This window comes from Varroa destructor, unplaced genomic scaffold, assembly GCF_002443255.2.
Source record: "Varroa destructor unplaced genomic scaffold, Vdes_3.0 BEIS01000003.1, whole genome shotgun sequence".
Classification (NCBI taxonomy): Eukaryota; Metazoa; Arthropoda; class Arachnida; order Mesostigmata; family Varroidae; genus Varroa; species Varroa destructor.
The window spans coordinates 974348-992805 of record NW_019211456.1 but is presented as its reverse complement, the minus strand read 5'-3'; the positions used below and the strand labels follow the sequence as shown (position 1 = coordinate 992805).

General features: G+C 37.8%; 1 protein-coding gene across 1 annotated transcript in view; it reads right to left on the bottom strand.

Moving 5' to 3' along the window:
• The window catches only part of alpha-Man-Ia (alpha-Mannosidase class I a), a 39810-nt gene that overhangs the window by 20527 nt on the left and 825 nt on the right, over positions 1–18458 (bottom strand). The window lies entirely within an intron of this gene.

The following is an 18458-nucleotide window of genomic DNA, read 5'->3' as shown; positions in this document are numbered from 1 at the left end:
CATTGTCTACACTCAAATAGCCCAAAGTTTACACGTTACAACAACAGGTTTAATGTACACAATTATCAGGGTCTTGTTTTAACAACTGCATTGGTTACGTTCGCTATCTTGCATCAAGTTCCGCCACGTCTAGTAACCTAACGAACATATACCACTGTTAAAGTAGTAAACCGACAACGTTTGCAATATAGATTTTTGAAAGCACCAAAAAAAATACATATATATATATATATGATTAATAATTAGATTGCAAAAGAATCTATATAAAAACCTGACTTTTCCTTCTACCGCAGATGCTGAAAGTATTTAGCGTTCCGGTTAGCACAGCTAACTATGGGCCATTGAGTTACAAACTTTGGCGCTGTGGCGCATTCATGTTCCTTAAAAAAAATTAACTTTAAAAACAAGCCTATGTCAATTGGTGCAATATTTGTAGAGCGAGCCACCTGTTTGGAAGTTTGTCGTCGCAAGAGACCCTTACATCACAAGGACAGTGCCTTTTACCACTTGGTAAAACGGATTCTTGTAGTAAATTCAAGCAACTGGCAGAGGTACCGTATTATCCTTTGCTCGAAACTGCTAGTAGACGTATGTGGTGTTTCTTCGTAACTTATATATTTAGAGCTACTCAATAGATGCAATGATGGCGATTAATTGCATCATTTAAGAGCTTTAAACAATCCTTTCTGAAAACTGTACATTATGTTCATTATAGAAAATTATATTTTTGGGTCATCTTTACTAAAAGATTATCTTTGCTTTTTCTTCGTGCTTTTATTGATACACGGTTACAATTCAAAAGTAGCACCAGCAGCCAGTATATTGATTAACCGCTTTGCGATACACACAGAGGAAAACGTTCCGAGAACCTTGTTTATTTCCAGCTATAGCATTCTGTCGTTTCAGTCCATCGAGGTGCTCGAACGAACAATTTTCAACGTTCCGTTTCAATCGGTTTTCCTTGAGGCTGGTAGCGGTTAGCGTGCCGTCGCCTCCACCATCAGGCAAAATGAAGTTTAGTTCTTTTTGCCCTGTCCAACAACCAGTCTGTTTCTATTTGTAGATTATTTGTTAGCAGCAGGTGGCGGCGGCGGCTCTTTCCTCTATATAGCCCACTCGTTTTAGTCGAGAGATGACGGCGGTCAGTGGCTATAATGGGGACGACAGCTGTTGCACAGACTTATTTTGAATAAAGTGTATTGCACCTTTGATCAGAAATTGCAAAATGTTCTTTTAACTCAGTGTATCGGATGTAAACGGATATGGAGTTACCCGAATATTCACAAAAACATGCTGTAATAATTCTACAGTTTTACTTGTAAGAGCAGAGAAAACGATACGTTGTGTTCATTTGAGCTTCAGTCTGAAAGGCAATTAGAAACATTTTTCGAAATACTGCTGCGTTCGTTCGTTGAAAAGTTACCAACATTAGTTAAGAAGAAATCTAAACAGAAGTTGAATAATATATTCGATATTATGTTCGGCTTTTTTTTTATTTTATTTTAGATATTTAATAAGTTCGAATGACGGTTTATACACCAAATAAACGCAAATGAAGTCTATTTTCACCGAACGTCAAGTCGATTTTCATTTTTTTTTCAGTTGACCTTAGCACTGCTGTTGGCTACAACAAAGAAGAGTTCCACCTTTCTGACAAATAACAAGTAGCCTATAAGCTTGACCATACTAAGTGCCTCATCCCTAATTGCACGAATCATGGTTCATAATGAGGCGTGCTAAAATTTATGGTGTCGAGAGAGACCTCTAGCCTAAAAGGATGACTGTATAGACCATGTAACTCCAGTCAATATTTAATTCAATTACAAATAATTAAAAAAAGCTTTGCAGATTAGTATAATCGCTATCGAATTTTGAAATGTTCATGCTATAAATATCGATTCAGCTTACCGCGCTCATTTTCAATTATTGGATTTTGTATCTAATCTCAGGATGCTAAGATGCCATATTAAGGTTAGGCATTTCTAAAGGCAATTATTTAATCGACTGCGCGAGCCGACTCATTAGTTTCAATTTTTATTATTTGTAGTATACAAAATAATAGTGCAAGGTTGTTCCAAACAGGTTTGAAGATCGATACGGATTTTCTACGACGTACCAAACACTCTACCCTTATGACATCGCCTATTACCAACATATCTGATTGTTATAAGCTAATCTCGTGCGCTTTGAAACTAAACGTTTTTTTTTTAACTATTTGGGCTATAGTGATGATTCTTTTTAATGTGTGTTAAAAGTACTTGTTCCTTTTTTACACGATTTATCCCAGAGCTCTTGAAGCGTCTGGACAGCCACATATATATACTGTTAACGTTCTCGTATGCAATTTATCTATAGCCCCTCGAAATATACTGATGGTGACAAACACTTGCCCGCTAGTTGCCCTTTTTAAGCAAGCTCCGTAGTCGCACAGACTTAGACCAAGAGGGCTAACGGGTTGAAACCAACGTTAGATATTCCTTTCCTCAATTCGGAAACTAACTGTGGCGTTGGTGGTTAGGGTGTGGCGATGTTATTAAGTAGGCAGACGTTGTGCTTTCAACTGGCGTGCCAGTGGTCCATGAGCCTTTTAAGAAACTCGAGATAACAGGCTGCATTCATTGTTATATTTTTGGTGAGCACTTTATAGTAGCAGACGACCCTAACGTCTATTGCTAGTGCTACCATCACTTCACGTCCGAACCTATTCGATGCTGCTGCTGAACTTGATTTCTCCCTAGCGCGATAGCAGTTTCTCACCTTTTTCCGCCCCTTTCCATCGTCCTCCAGACGGGTTTTTTAATCATTGAAGCTCCGCAGATAGCGTATAGAATACACTACACGCATTTCTAACTGATCTGGAGTCACGACGAGCATATTTTTTGTCTGTCTTTAGCAGAGCATTTTCAATACTTGGGTTATAATTAGGTTGTACATTACATGTGAAATGCCAGTTTTGGCCAACAAAAGGTTTACAAATTTGGCCTTCGATGACAAGTGTCCTTGGTTGTGGCTATGCGCTCTTTTTGTCCTTGGGGTCCCAACATCTGATCACTCCCTCATTGATATTCAACGCTCCAATCTCCATTTTTAAAACATTTTCCATATTCAGGTACTGTATTTTCACGTAAAGCCTCCTTGCCTAATGTCTCCATCAGTCCTTGATAAACTTCTGCGGAGTTATGGCTCTCGAGGAAAGAAAATTTGACCAATGATCGTTAACGTTCACAACTTTTTGTGACGTTTTTCTTTCTAAACTTACTTCTTCGAAAGTTAAATTAACGGGACTTCACTCACAAGCTTCTAGAAGACCGAAATGTTTACCAGGCAGAGTCCATCTGCTGGCGTCGGATAGCTCAGCACTTATTAAATTTCAAAGTCCGCCGAATTCGCTTGAAAAAATCTAATATTTTGTATCGTTGTAGCAACGATTTGTTCGTTATTTTACAGCTGTCTTTCCTCGTATGGTTTCAATGTCGCTTGCTATCAAATAGCAGCTGTGGGCAGATCGAAGCTTTTATCTTTTTTTATTTTTATTCATTTTCTTCCACTTTTGCTGCTGCTGCTGCTGCTATTGGCAACACCTGCTGCCGTTTGTCCGTCCGTCTGACCGCCCCCTGTGTTGTTTTTCCTCTTCTTTAGACTCCCTTTTACAAAAAACCAAACAGCAGGGAAGGGCTACAAAGGGAACGAGAAATATAAAGGCCAGCTGTGATAGTAATAACAGCAGCCGTTGTCGTCGCTTTTGTTTTCATTTCTTGTTTTCATTCATCGTCTTTAAACCGCCACTCACGACTTTTGCTTTTTTGTACTGCTTAAAAGGTCGCCGCTGATGCTCCTTTGCATCGCCCTTCCTTCGGTTATTTCCTGCTGCTTTGGTTCTTTGTTCTGTTTGAAGGGTGATGTTCAACGGCGTTTGTTCTATAGGCCGCTTATATTATTCCTTAAGTTAGGCGTTTACTGTTTGTTCATTGTTCTGCAACTATATTCTATATCATCCATCGCTTCTTTTATCGTCGTCGCTGTCACGCACGGCACAGCAGTAAATTGATATTCGATTTTCCTACTATTGGACAAAATTCTCCCTGTTTTCTTGTTCGACGTTTCCTGTTGTTTGGCCTCGGCTCGCTTCTCTGTCCTGTGTCCTACTTATATGTTTGTTTGGTGTTCGCGTTTACCGCCTGTTTACATCTTGCCAACACCACCGTAAGTCACAATTGTGCGATCGAAAACGGATGGCGCTGGGCAGGTGGATGACGAATGTATGTTGAAGAACAAGAACTCTCTTGAATTCTCGTTGAACCAAGCTCGAGCTAATGATAATTAAGAACGCATGTTACGTACAGCGTATTTAGTTACTGTATTGCAGCAACTAAATATTTGCACATCTTAGGTAGTACAAAGTAAACGCTTGAGGTTTCCCCTGGCGACGCCATAATCATAATTAGTCATATCATGATACTGTTTGTTAGATAAGGAGTAATCGACGATTTTCTCAAATCCGGTGGTGTTAAGCAATTATGATGAAAAAAAAAAATTCTATGTAGAGAAACTGTTTTATGTATTCTCATTTACGAAGCCTTAAGCTTTTTGATAATGTTCGCATCAATAGCCATACATAAATATCATACGCCACGCTCAATAGACAAGCGGCCCGCGTTCGTCTGCTACATTTAGGAACACATGGTGGTCCAGATACGGGCCTACTTGACCCAATACGGGGTATTGATCTATTGTTGTTGTTGCAGTACTGGTCATCTCAAGCAACTCGCCAAACCTAACAGTGACCCGTACCTGATGCGCTCCAGTGCCAGAATACACAGTACGTTAACTGACAACCGATAACAGCACATCGACGGAAATACTCTCACCGTCGGAGCCTGACGCGTTAAACAGCTGCAGGCCTAGGCATCGCAAGCTGGCATAGGCAAACTCGAACAATATACAGTATACATACTTCCATCACCTGACGCAGTAGGTTACAAACACTGTTGCATCTTAATTTTATCTTGACTTAGATCAACTGACATTTGTTCATTTTTTCTGATAGAACTACTATCGCTCAGTATTTTTTCACCCCCCCCCCCCCGGTGACTTAAATGAATGACGACTAGTTTAAACTTTTCTAGTTGTAATGTACCGAAGCAACTATTGACCGGATACGGTAGCGAGAACCAAGTTACTGTTCCAACCACTTCAGTTAAACTTTATCATCGGATCTTTTTCTACCACTTCACTCTTTTTCCTCTATGTCTAAATATCGAACTAGGTCTTGCCCGAACCCTTGTCGCCTCGCTACACAAGAGTTATACTCAGCGGTAATGGCATTGTTTTCGGTCAAAGAAAATCCGTTTATTGTGCGTGTGCTGTCTTTAGCTATAAAAACGGTTCCCTTTGCAAATAGCTATCCATCCTCGTACATAAACAAATCTTTTCTAAAAACTCGACTGTCTTGTTTCCTATTTCGTCTGTGAGCGACGTACCTGTACTGGCTTAGAGTTTTTTCAATAGTTGATTATCTTCTTAGTTCTATTGGGGCTTAATAAGCGCTTCATTATGTTAGAGGCAGCTGAAATTGCCTAACTAAGGTTTAACAATTACTAACGCTACGATCAGTATGGACCCCTTTTTTCGTGATCTCCAGAAAAAGGTAGTATGCATTTTTGTTCACATCTTGACAGAATCTAGGGCCACAAATAGCCATATCGTCTCTTTTTAATGCCACAAATGCTAAATTGTATACGGTTCAATAACGGTCGACCAATTATTGCAGAAATTTTGAAAATTCATTTATTTTAGACCGAGTTATTAGATGACAATTCTCACACGAAAAACGCAGAAATAGGGCAACACCATTACGTCAAGACCTATCGTGAACAATAGGGGTGTTCACAGATCTTGACGTTCGTATTTCGTAGTGTGAAGTTCATGCATAAACTACCTTTCTCTTCCCCTGCCATATGTCCACGTGTCCCCCCAAAAATATAGCTCTCGTTCACCATCGCTGTTGCTACTGCTAGACTGTTTGTTTCATTTTATACATTCTTTCCACTGGTTATTGTTGTTCATTCGGTTGGGGGATCCATTAAGTTTTTCGAATAATACCATTTTCTAGATAACCGAACCAGTTTTTTTCTTTATTACCAAAAAGCTGTTATAAGCATCACCATCTGTTGAATGAAGTTTGTATCTATGAACTGATTAATATCAGATCCACATGAACAGGCATAACCTTGGTTGATTGGCCTCTATAGTGAGGTGTGCAATACCCTTCATCTGGCTCACATCAGTAGGAACGTATAATCACTATTCAATAATCATTCGTAAATCACACTGAACGCTTTTATATATATGTATATATAAAGTTCAATCGAGGTGTGCACCATTATCTATGATCTTTCGCCTATTTGAGCAACAGTTTATTTATTACGATGCCTTGGAAGTTTCAGGACGAAAGTTTACAAAGTCTCGAAAACTAATTTTCATATTATTATATCGAGATCTGAACTATTTCTCTGTTGAGAAATTGTCTCATAGCAATATCTAATGGGCATAGTGGATGGCAGATAGTCATCAACTGTAGCTGCCGTATATTTTCGTCTGCGATTTTTGCGGTGTGAGGTTGAACATTGCCGCGTAATAGGAATGGCTTATACTCGGTTCACTAATTTTTATCGTTTAATGCGACGTCTATTCGCATCTTTTAGTTCCAAACAGTAAACTCCAGTGGATGACGAATTGCCAGGTGTCTTTTGCGTTAAACCATTAAACAGACACCACTTAGGTTTTATAGCTGTACAAGGTGAGGTCCCGCTGGCTCAATTATATCCACCCACTGATGTGGCTGCCCGGGATTCTCATAAAAAATCCTTTTTTTTCAACATAAAGAATCACGGTTGTAGCCGGAGACCAAAAAAAGACAAATGTTTTTACTTCGCTTAAATCATGCAACCATTTTTTTTATCTGCAATCTGACTGAGGTGAACCGGTACAAAGTCATTGTACCAGTTCCGACACTTAGTTCTTATTTTTCAAAAATTTGTTGCCCATTTTCGCAGGGGATCTTCCCGAAGATCCATTAAAATGTTTGTACCAAAAGTTTACGGCGCTTCCAGCAATAGGTCCAGCATCAAACACAAAATTTATAACGCAAACCGCTGCTCTTGCCACTAAAGCTTCAAAGTGTAGCACATATTGGTAATTCACTTCCAGTTTTTTGATTTCCTATAGTATCGTCTGCCAAACGAAGTCCAAACGAACCGTTTCGGATGCGGATCTACAAAACGAAAACGAAGCGTCAGACCGATATAAAGTAATGATATTTTCATTTAGAAAGTGGATATTTCTTGCATTTCGAAATGACCAATTTTATATACATAAAGTCCCAAATGTTTTTTTTTTTTGACGCGTCATAACATTCTCATTGTTTTCTTCTTTTTCAAGTTGTAATTAGTTAGAAGTACTAGTGACCCAAGATAACCTTTGGAGTAAAAAATTAATTTTAAAATGCTATTGGTGTCACCGAAGAGTTCCAAAAGTCTGCAAGGTAATCAGGTCGTGAACCTGGCATTAGCAAATTAAACGTCTATCTCTTGTTAAGATGCTGTTGGCAAAAAAAAAAAAGCTTTATTACAACAACGATACGTGCCAATAATAAGAATGATCCGGGTTGAAGAAAACAATTTTGCCAATGGTAATTAAGAAAAATGTAAACAGGTAGCATAGTTTTTTTGAAATTTACTTTATCGATATAATTGCATCTATAGAGTAGCTGCAAATCCACAAATTACACTATGCTGCGGCAATTCAACTCAAGGATTCATTTGATCATTCTTTTTCAATGGCATAGTGACTAGAGCCTGCCATTTGAGTCCTCTGTATGAATCTATCTTAGCAGCTGAGGACTTTGGTTAAAATAACTGATTTTATTTCCAACAGGAGAGAGGACCTACACACTATCATCTCTTGATGAGAATCCTTCCAAAAGATGGCTTGCGTTAAGAAATACCATAAAATATCACCAGACCTGACGCCCTAAACTTTTTTTGTAAATGTATTTTTCAATTCTACCTCAGAAAAGCGACAAAACAAACATATCAAAAACTGCAATTGTTTAATGAAATCACTAGCTTTGTACTAATTATCAGCGGTATATTAACCAGGACAAAATAATTTTGGAACTGCGATGGAAGAGAAAAATATGTAGACTCTTTCACTATTTAAATATTAATTACATGTGAATAAAAACGGAAGTTTCAATCAGTTACGATTTTTTGGTTATATATATATATATATATACGTTATTGTGAAATTTCACTGATTGTTGAGTTTTATCGGAAATAGCTCCGCATATGACCTTCATAAGTTTTTTATGTGAAAGCTAGCTCGGTTTGCTAATGACAGAAGATGTGACGCCACTGTGGCAGGAGAAATACATTGAAACTGTATGAAAAAAGGAAGTCAAAAAACCTATGATGCAATGACCTGAACATGTGTGAACATTTGGACCATTACATCCAACGCAGTTTTTTTCACTTATGAACAGATATACATTCAGCCATTATCGTTACTCTTATCTAATCGATGACAATAGTACCATATGATTACAGATTATTTTAATGAGAATTTTAATGATTTTTACTACACATACATTCGTGATAAGGGTATGAAAAAGTCTACGGCTAGACTCATACGAAAAAAGCAGTCGCGATGAGAAATTACTGAGTGCGTGATAATATCAATGAAATGTACAGTTGACAATGTAGCCTAGAAGGTAAATAATAAGATAGCTTTACCGACAAAAAATAAAAAAAAACAAGAATAGAAGACGGTACACGAAGCAATGAGAAAACTGGACCACTTTCACCGTGCTACAAAAGTACAGACCTGTAACAGTTTCTCGATGGCGGTAGGGAGATGGCAGGGCTTGAAGCCACAATATCCACAAAAATCTTGCGACTTTATATCAAGATAAGTGGCCTTAATTGTCGTGAACCAAATTTGAAACGTGAACGGTTAAACTACTGATAGAAGTATGCGTTTTTCATTAAGTATTATTATTTTATGAGACACCCAATATTTCCGGTCAGTAACGTATCATCTTAGAAGTAAGATCATTTAATTCCTAGTTATCTGTATATACATATGCTAATAACAATCTATACAGTACAACATACACTTCTAAAAAACGCTTGACACCAATATTAAATCATGATAATTAAGATTATTTTATACGATTGAACTGACTCTCTATTTGTATCGCACTTGCTTCTAAGGGTAACACTAACAACAACTAACGATCGTTTCGTGAACATGGATACGATCAAAATCGGTTCGAATCCGAAATAACTCGGCCAGAGAAACGAAAGTCTTCCTTCTTTCGAAAAGAAACGAAAGTGACCTATGTATTCGCCATGCAGATATAATTCACCACTTCCTTGGCGTAAATATTTATTCAAAAGCACGACAGAAGCTAAAAACCGAAATCAATTTAGTAAACCAAATTAGTTGCACGGTAACAAATCAAAAGTAGAACATCATTTCTCATAGCAAAATCCTGTCATCATTGAGTTAAACGTTGCTGTTGCCGCTGACAATGGTTAAATAAGTCCTTTTGGGCTCAACAAGGCTTGTGCGTACTGTCCCCAAAATGGTAACATTATGACCGTACATCGTAGTCAATTTCTCGAATAGAGGAAACCATTGAAGGAATACCCAGCTGAATATGATTTAATTTATCAGGCGCCACCGCAACATTACATCGACCTCTTCTGCTGTAGGAGGCGTGCAGTTTCATAAGACTCTACTTAGCTAAAGGTAACATCAACTGAAAATTACTCCACCCATTCGCAATTGGCTGTTGCTTTGACGGTTACGCGTTGACGCTGCTCTTGCTACCGCTTCTTGTCGAGATATAGACCTAACAATAATAAGAGCTGTTGTTTATGTTTCGAGAATTTGATTTACATACTTCAACTTGAAGTACATATAATAAGTTAACTAAATGCCAAAGGTGTCGTACTGGATGCATCGATGAATGACAGGCGATAGCGAGGAACAAAAGTGGGTCCGCTTGGTTCATCGATATAGCCGAACTGCGGTACTTTAGCTAAAATTGGATAATTTTCGTGGTAACTTTCCATTCAATGTTTGTTTATTATACACGTATATCAAAACTAAGTAAAGCAACAGCACATGTAATAAAACATTCTTAAACATTCTGCAGCTTAGTCTCAAATACCATCAGCAGTTCAAGTTCGTAATGTAAATTAATGTATCCGAAAATGAAGTTTCCATCTTTCAAAATTTTGAAGCATTCAAAAAGATGTATAGTTACCAAATTATAACATTTTGTGACTTTATCAATATCCTGTATTTTCGATTAGCTCCCATAACTTAGTTGGCGACAGCGTCTATTCTTGCCATACCAATAAAAGAACAATGCATTGCTTCTAAAGACATCTTAATATGCCCAGAAAAAGCCAATCACTCCCTGAATGTAACGGTGCAAAGTATCGCTTTCAATTCGAATGAAACCTATACCGACCTGGACTTTATGGAGTTCATTAATATTTCTGTAAAAGTCACACTTTCAATTACTATATGTTGGCCTATGTGAGCATTTTTATGACGTGCATCCAGTGATAATAAATATACGAGCCCCGTAAAAAAAAAAAGAAAGTGTATTTCTATACCTATAGCTAACCGATAGCTAACCATATCATAAAATTTATTCTGAAGCAGCTTTCCGCGTTTTGCCACTCGTGAACAGTAAATAAATGTTTCCTTTGTCATTGTAATTCAGCACCATTAGTAACGCCTTCCGCTACATTTCCATTACAGAATCACCCACTCACCCTCCTAATGAGTAATGATCGCCCTCTGCTCAGGAAAAGCTGCTAGTCTCACACTTTGCGATGCCAGAGTTTAATTCGGCCTTGTTTTAAAAATTGAGAAACACTTCCACATCTTACAGAACTGCATTCTAACGTAGTCGAGGTACCGCCGCATACAATCACTATAAAAGTGGAAACATACACAGAGTAAGACTACCTGAAACTTAGAAGCCGAGAGGTAAATGCTACCGCAGGATGCAATGATATTTAAGCAAGTGATAAGTTTCTTGGTTAATATGTCGCTCGCTTAATTGGTCCTGTGAAATAGTATTACGTAAAATCAAGCAATTAGTTGCGTAAAAAACTATGCCCAATGCATTGTACTAGTATAATCATATTTTGAAGAGAATATAGGCAAAGTGAAACGCTTTTATCTCGACATTGCACACTACATGCAGACAAAAACAACAAGGGTCGAGAGAACGATACCACAGAGATATAGAGCGAAACTAGATACGGGGCAACGAGCGTTAGGTGTGATCGCTTTGTCCCGAGGAGAGTACATTATCTCCTGTATGGTTATCGGGATTCCCTAGCAGCGGGCTAGCGGTCAAATAGATGGTATCATATTTAATACGCTTAACAGCGACGATAAGAGTAGTGCAAGACGTGAAGTTGGTAACATATCAAGCATATAGACTCAATAATAGTCACATGGGGGGCATGGGGGGGGGGGTAAGCTCTCTTTAGTGAGTGAGTTTCTTACGAAAAAAGCTCCTGAATTTTTTTCCTAATTTCTCTAAGGTTTCTAATACTACGCTAGTTCGCAGAAAGATATCACATAAACTCTGGCTACATACGATCCTGTTTTATTCAATATGACGGCGTGGTCTCTTGATGGGAATTTTTATCACACTAAACAGTAATCAGTGATTTATAAATTGTTGCCCCTAAATTTGAAGCTATTTAAGAAATTATAGTTCTTCTGTTGAAAGTATAGCAGCCTTGGTTTTAGAAAACGAGTACACTTTGTACTCATGATGGGGCCTATGCTTTTTGTTTAGTGTGCTCATTCCTGATATAAATGAGATATTCTTATAATGTATCATAAGTCATATATCCATAACTCGCAAATAGCAGCTGCTTATTGCTCTGGGACAGGATGCACGCAGTAGATCTAAGTGATATAGCACTTTCTGTCCGAGAGTATGTAGCTACGGTACTGTCTATCCAATGTATACATGTTTTATAATGTAAAAGCAGGAACGACGAGTAAACATTGATCGGTACTTAAATCAGGTTATTAGGTTAGCATCACTAATCATTGTAAATATTTGAAAATACTTTGTAAGCAAATAAATACTCTCAAGTCTTCCAAGCCTTGTTGAAGACGCCGATGTCATTAAACAAATACTGAATCTTTGAAATTAACAGAGTTAGCCAGATTTCGCAGCCTTTTGTCTAAAGTGCATTCTAAAGCAGATCTGTACACAGGCAACCACAGTTTTAGAAGTGGCCTGACAGTAGGGGCCAAACGATAGAATTCTGCGATGAATTTTTAACAGGCTTCATAGTGTATGTACCCAGATAACGGGGTGTAATGGTTACTGTTAATTATTTTTTTAACTGTGGAAGGCTTTAGGTGCATTTAATTACTATTCCTGTTTTTGCAGTGAAATTTATTTTGGGCTTGAATACAAATTTCGATGAACTAACAATAATCACAATGAATAATACGAGTTTCCACGAAAGTTTTGAAGTTGTTAGAGCAACGTGTCCCACGTAGACGAAAACCTAAACTTTCTCTTAGTGGAGAGCTCTAGCAATTCGCACAATGCGCAACCTGGAAAGCTTTTAAGGGTTCTGTTTCAAAATAAGGTCGATTTCTCAGGTGCTATCAGTTAGTTCTACTCTACTTTTTTTTTCTGTCGTCGACAGGATAAAATTGGATTTTCTTTTGTAATCGTTTCATCGTCCATCCACAGAGTGTTTCTAATCAGCTACAAAATGAATGTTGTCCTTTACCGTAAATTACGCGCAACAGGGCGACCTGTTACAGACTATCAAGTAAACGCTGATCAACCAGAATTATTCCTCATGCAAGACATCGATGGAACTTGTCGCTTTGTTGTTGTTTCGGACGGATGTCTAAGGCTTTCAGAAAAGGACGTTTGAGCTTTGGTGAGATTCGAAAATCGATCCGATGAACAAACCGGGAAAAATCAAATCGCTCTCATATACCACACAGATTAGGCTAATTTAATCAGAAGCATAAGCGGCCTAAGTCATCTGTAACAAATAGCTCAAAATATAACCCTAATAGCTACGCATACCAAGAATGCGTTGGATGCTGTTGGATCTTAGCTCAGGTTTCCTTCCTAATAATAATATTCTGTACGCATATCCGAATAGGTCGCCTAATGAATGAATGAAAGAACGATTGAAAGCTATAAAATGATATGTAAGGCACAAAATATTCGCACAAAAATTGTGTAATACAATATATATCCTAGAGCGCCAGCAAAAGGTGGAATGATTTCCATATTTTAAGCTCGCTGAGTGTAATAAATGAGACAATAAAATCATGACATGGCCACAGCTGGAGGACGGAAACCGTGTTCTGAATACAACCGGTTAGCAGCCACAATCACACGTGTCGGCATTAGGCGCACGAAATTCAAAACTGTAAACACCCATACTCCAGTTGCTTGTCACTATGTAGCTAAGAAAAGTTCCTTCGGGCAATGAAATACACACAATGAAAAAGACCAGTAAAACTAAAAAAATCCTTAATTTTAAAAAAACTACCCAGGAAGACAGAAAAATGCATTCCTGATGGTCCAAGTACTTTCATGCATTGTTTAACTATTCCGCGCTACAAACGAGCAAAACTATTACCCATAGAATATTCCCTAAGGTACTTGAGAACACGTCTTATACCATGAACATATGATAAATGCGCTCTGAGGATATTTTGCTTGACCCACTTTTAATCTGGAATGCCTCAGAACTTCCCAACTCTGAAGTCTCCTTCAGCTTTACTAGCGTAAAGTGCGCGTACCTCAACCTCGTAGCCACGCAGCCTTCAAGATATCTTTCCCGCTGCATTTCTCGCATTTTCTTCTCACTGCAGGAACATGTACTTGTGGGGCAGATCTTAAAAAAATAAAAATCTCCGCACAACGTCCCTATTACAGAACTATACCATGCAACTATTCCAAGGTCGGCCTACGATACAGTGCTCGCTTTGTCATCACCGATATTACTAGAACGAAGCTACTCAACCGCTTAAAGACAGCAGCCAATCATTCTCGCTTATTTTCTTACAAGAAAATATTTAGCTTAGTCGGAAAATCAATAAAAAAAAAAAATGACCACTGGCTTGTTCAAGGCCCTGAGGATATTCGGATTATGGATCGATAGAGTTACGAATGGTAAATATATGTGCATACCATACGGACTGGCGGGTTTGCCATACATATGTTTTTTGTCGTTAGTTTACGTAATTTGATTCTGTTTACATAATCTGATTAATCTGACCTAGGCTAAAAAGAACCATAGTTTGAATACCCATTAACAGTTATCCCGTTGGAATTGCCCTGCCCAGCCCCGCCTAATCCGATACCCTGCAGCAGTTAATTCATCAGTTCGCCATAACATATTCGCCAGGAGGCTCAACTCCAGATTCGTCTCGTTCATAATATATTGGCTTTGATATTTTACTACAATCTGATTAAAAAACTTTTTAGTGCTATCTGACCAACTCTGTTTCCATAAGCTGAATAGAGCAAACGTACATAAATCACGTTGACCTTTAAACGTTGCCATTGACAATTATTGTTGACATTTCCCTAGTTGAGTAGTGCTGTTGCACCTATTTAAGGCCAATCGTTACATTCTTAAAGCAGCAATCCTTAGGCCATTAACACAGATCGGCCATTCCAGGACCGCTACTGCCCTTTTTAGAAGTTCTCAACTGCAAACACTGCTCCGCAATTGGAAAGTTTCAAATCCCACAACATTTAAAATTCCGAGACACAAAGGTGTAACTTTATGGCTAATCTTTGATGTCATAAATAATAATATGCATAGCCACAGCGTAGGAAATGTTTTCTATACTAGCGACTGTAAATAAATGAAATTGAGAATGTACAAGTAAAACGCCCTGCCTTCAAATGCCAATATGAAAAAAAGAGGCAAGAGATCAGACTTCTGTTAATTTCTGAGACATTCTCAGACCACGTCCGGACGTATCAACAGGCATCTCGCCACGTTGAAAACGGTCATGTTTGACACAAACAACCATTGTATTTCATCACAATATTTTATCAGAATTTATAGCTAAAAAGCAACTTGCAAATTACCTATTTCCATGAAAGGTTTCCTGTAGACTTTGTGAGAAATCATCAGACAATATATAAAGTAGCATAGCTGTCTTGTGCATGCAAGCAAGCACGGATACCTTCGTACACATATACTACTTGCTACGTTGCCACTGTACGTATATTATCTAAGCCAGATCTAGCACATATAGCGACACGTACCTCCGTTGATATGGTCTATCTGAAGTAGACATGCTATGTCCTGCAGGACGCTCTTTCATATGTCCCATTCTTTTACCAGGACGAATTCACTATAAAAATTTCCCGTCAGTATGAATGAGTCAAATATATTTGTGAGAACCTGCTGCCTAGTTTCCATGCTTTACAAAATGCGCAATTTTATGTTTTATACAACATAAAAGGTACAGCTGTTCATTTTATTCGACTGCCTTATTGTCATATATTGGCCTGCGGTGGATAGACGTCAAAACAACGACATAAGGTAAAACCATATAACAACTTATCTTTCATGGTTGTCCAAACATGACCTTCATGGTTTCAGATACGTAAGGAGTTTCCATTGTCTTCTATTACCAATTTTAGTTCTTTAAATGAATATAGTCTTTTATTGTCAATTGAAACAGTGTGTAAACATGGAAGTTTCGGAGTGAAACGTCTCTATGGCATGAGTCTGGCACGTCTATGATATTATTTTAATAAACGAAAAACTCAATAAACGATTATCTCCCATAATCCCACCAATTCGCGCCGGTATTAAGCAACACATTTTTGCTATTCGCCGACACTAACAGATATTCCGCACACTTACTTGTCCTTCGTATAGATAGTCGATCGTTTTGAGCCAAAAGGGTAAGGCTGTCGCGTACTACCTAATTACGTGGCACTGACGCTACCACCACTACCAACAGAGCTACCAAAGTATTTTAACTTATAATAATTTTATTATGTGGACCGTATCAAGACCGCACAGCTGTTTTCTATAGGGCTTCTAATCTATATTGGCATCAAAGGCGAAATCAGAAATTGAACGAGAATACAGTAATGGGTTGTAATCAGTTTAAGACAAGCTTGACTTTCTGTTGGTTCAAATAGTAAAGCCGTTATATAGATAATTCATATAAATGTAAACGTTATCCTAGGGCAGCTCCATGTTTTGCTAGAGTACCTTTCCCTGGTAAACTTCGGCCAATATGGACAAGTAAAGCAAGCACGTATTCAGTAAGCTGAATATAATCTACCAGGGAACTAATTCGTTCGCTTTTTCTGTTTTACATTTAATAAATATCGAACTACATATTAATTATGTTTCTCTCATTATGTCGCACGTCCCTCTATCTAGGTGTATATATACAAGTACTATTTAACGCATTGCACAATTGGTGTGGAGTTAATTTTAGGTCATAAAAAAGACGCGGCTTCTAATTTCACTGTTTTTTTTTTAAATAAACTAGGCCGGGACAGCACATTCATATAGCAGGCGACAGAGACGCCATTACCCGTGCGTGATTCAGATAAAACGCGTATCTTTACAAGAACAATTAAGTCATGCACTATAGTGTTCAATTAAGACAATCAACATAAGTTGTTTGTTTCTCCAATAAGGGAAATTTAGTCGAAGACTACGATTTCTATCAGTTGGTTCATGAATTGTGCTATTTCTCCACGCTTGAAGCCATACGCTTAGGATCTCAGATCGTATACTTATAAATAACAAAAATAAAAAGCTCTATTTTAATTACCTCTAACGGTGAAGCCAGATATTCCTCATAATATAATAAAAAATAAGAAAAAAAAAACTAAGAAAAAAGCCGGCACTACATATTAGTGCGGTTCCTGTGTTTCTTTAAAACTGGAGTTCTTACTTTCATATCTTCAAGTACCTTCAGATCACTATTTGTGTAACATGGTACCAATGTTGTTTCAGGAGAGGTATCGCGCACCCTATATAATATACAAGCGAAGGTCGAGTGATTTTTTACTATAAGCTCTCATGGCTGTTTCGAGCTAAAGCTGCTGTAACGTAGTTCGACTGTCTAAGTTTACGAAGCCAACTCAGTCAATACCGACAGGCAAAGATCTGTTATCCGATGGTATCAGGAACTGGAGTGTTGAGACGATAATGCAGCTGGAATCTGATCGAAATCCCTTTTGTCCAAGTCTCGTGTTCGAGCCTAAACATTCGCATAAAACACTTTGCTAGCAAAGATCTTTGAAGGTCAACACTTAAAAGCACGCCTGTTGTTGACCAGGATTATATTGCTATTGCAGAGGGTAAGGATACTACCTAAATATTAGTTGCTACACCTACTGCCACCACCAATAGGCTAACGAGGGGTGCAAATATATATACCGGGAACTGCGTACTACGATTGGACACATTACCCGTGAAATAGATCAAGGCCTGAAGTTTGCTTGCTTGCTGGCCTTAAGGACATGCGAATAAATTCTTGAAACAGAGACATGTTGGTTTTATGATGCGAAAGGTACCAAAATATCCCAATGGTATTTATAATGGCAGGGCGATTCGAATTACAGAGTGGACATTTCACAATGTCGTTTAAGCTACTAAATGTATTAAGTCGTGATACATTTTATAATAGATACAAAAATAATAATCATGATCACTTTATAGTAGACTGCATTGCATCATTCACATTTATATTTCCTATAGCTGTAACCGTCTGAATTGTTCTTAAGATTTATAGCATTGAATGATAGAAGCATCATGAAACCTAGACCAACTAAAGTTCCGTCTAAGATGAATTGGAATGTCAAATAACACCTTATAACCTCAATTTTTGATAAGTGTATTAGAAATGCCTGTTTTTAAGGTTACAATTCTACCATGGAGGGGGGACAGATTACGATAATCATCATCATCAGAAAAACTATTTTTATGTTTATTTAATTGCTTGATCAGCTTACGGTCATTATGAATACCTTGCCGTTTATTCGTATACCTGGAATACAGCAAATAGCTGTGACCTCGCTTTAAAATTCCAGTAAAGTGACAAACATTTATTTTTACACAGCCTATTCATGGGCCTATTTATAGGTAGTACTTCCATAAGACGGTGTTGATTTCCAGTTTGAGTAAAACTAATAATCCTGGAGTAAGCGCTCTACGGTTGTTATCACACAAAGAAAGAACAAAATGAAATCGACTATTATTAATGACCGTTAACATATAATTTTTTTTTACTCTTTTAAGCAACTAAAATTACTCTTTACATAAAGAAGTGTACTTTTTACAAGACTGGAACTAAATAAAATATAACAGCGG